This window comes from Saccopteryx bilineata, chromosome 5 (genome assembly GCF_036850765.1).
Source record: "Saccopteryx bilineata isolate mSacBil1 chromosome 5, mSacBil1_pri_phased_curated, whole genome shotgun sequence".
Taxonomy (NCBI): Eukaryota; Metazoa; Chordata; class Mammalia; order Chiroptera; family Emballonuridae; genus Saccopteryx; species Saccopteryx bilineata.
The window spans coordinates 198,317,395-198,319,351 of NC_089494.1; the positions used below are offsets into that span (position 1 = coordinate 198,317,395).

Below are 1,957 nucleotides of genomic sequence, written 5' to 3' on the forward strand. Positions count from 1 at the left end.
TGTGGGGGAAGGCTGTAAGCAGGTAGGGTTGTTATACCCTAAGGTTTAGTTTTAAGACTAAGCCTTTCCCACCCTAAGTGACTTTGTCTCAGAGTCTCCCTTGTTTGTATATTAGACTAAAGGTTTTGATTTCTACACTATAAAGTGGGGCAGAATGGGAGCTTGCTCTCTTGGTTCCTAAGATTAACATTAGAGGAGAGAGCAGAGAAAGGAGAGCAAAGAAAGGCCACGTAGAGGAGAGGAGAAGCAGCCAAGATGGCAGAATGCTGAAGGAGAAGCCAGTTTGTGCAGAGAGAAGGAGATGGAGAAGAGAGGAGAATAAGTCTGGTGAGCTACAAACCTTTGATCCTATTAAAACTCTGATAAGCCTGACCTGTGGTGGTGCAGTGGGTAAAAGCGTTGACCTGGAATGCTGAGGTCACCAGTTCAAATCCCCAGGCTTGCCTGGTCAAGGCACATATGGGAGTTGATGCTTTCTGCTCCTCCCCCTTCTCTCTCTCTATCTCCTCTCTCTCTCTAAAAAAAAAAAAAAAAAAGAATAAATAAAATCTATAAAAAAAAAAAAACTCTGATAAGTCAGTGGCTTTGGGAGCCCTGAATGGAAACGGAAGTATTTTCCCACTGTGTGTATTTCTTGCCCACCGGCTGCAAGCTAGGATTAAAAGGTAATGGCCCACCAGTTCTTGGCTCCATTGTTTCATTACCGTCTGTTCAAATCAAATGTGAACCTGCATGGGCCAAGCAGCTGTGATGGTGGCCATGGCAACTGACTTTACAAACCATTAAGTAATCCAGAAAAAAAAAATGGAGAAATGACAACATGGGGATTTTGTGTAGACATCCAAATAAAAAAATTATAGAGACTGCTTCTTAGTAAGGAAAATGAAATTTTAATTATTTTTTACAGTAGTTTAGCACCCAAATAAGTACCTGTAAAGCCAGAAGCCATGGCCACCATCACAGCAGCCTGGCCCATGCAGGTTCATATTAGATTCTGACAGTCGGTAAAGAAACAATGGAGCCAAAAACTGGTGGGCCATCATTTTTAATCCTACCTTATACCTGGCAGGCAAGTAAAAAACACACACTGGACTCCAAAACCCACTAATTCAATGCTCACAAAGCTACTGACTTATCCGAGTTTCCTAGAATCAAAGATGTCTACTTCACCAGCCTTATTCACCTCTGTTCCCCATCTCCTTCTCTCTGCACAAACTCTGCACTAACTGGCTTCTCCTTCAGCATTCTGCCATCTTGGCTGCTTCTCCTGGCCTCTTCCACGTGGCCTTTCTCTGTTCTCCTCTCTGCTCTCTTCTCTAATGCTAATCTCAGGAACCTAGAGAGCAAGCTCTGGGTCTGCCCCACTTTATAGTGCAGAAATCAAAACCTTTAATTCAATATACAAAATAGGGAAGTCTCTAATACAAAGTCACTTATCTGAGGCATGATGCGATTGCACCACCCCACACCAAAAAGGGTGGGAAAGGCATACTTACCTGGCAGGAGAGATACCATGATCACAAAGGTGGTTTTCCCAGGGCGAGGCTTATCCATTGCACTCCGGATGTGCTGACCCCTGCGATTTCCCCAAATGTGGGAAACTCGACTGCATAATTTGTGGTAGTGGGGGACTGCGTTTGTGCTCTCCCCTAAAAAGAAAAAAAAAGGGTGGGAAAGGCTTAGTCCTAAAACCATGCCCCAGGCTACAAGGGTCCTCCCAGCCCATAGCCCGCCCTCAACACACATTAATATCACCTGGGCAATGGGCCTCCACGTGGGCAGCACCATCTTCAACAAAATGAGTATAATATATTTTATCTGCCCAATAGCTATCATCTTTTTTTTTTTTTTTTTTTACAGAGACAGAGTCAGAAAGAGGGATAGATAGGACAGACAGACAGGAATGGAGAGAGATGAGAAGCATCAATTATCAGTTTTTCTTTGCAACCAACACCCT

The 1,957-nt window shown here is 43.8% G+C and overlaps 1 non-coding gene across 1 annotated transcript; it reads left to right on the plus strand.

Annotated features, from left to right (window-relative positions):
* The first annotated feature begins 1,488 nt into the window (after positions 1-1,488).
* On the plus strand, positions 1,489-1,652 carry LOC136306968 (U1 spliceosomal RNA). The gene has a single exon (XR_010725724.1). It is a non-coding gene; the product is annotated as a U1 spliceosomal RNA (small nuclear RNA).
* The last annotated feature ends 305 nt before the right edge of the window (positions 1,653-1,957 follow it).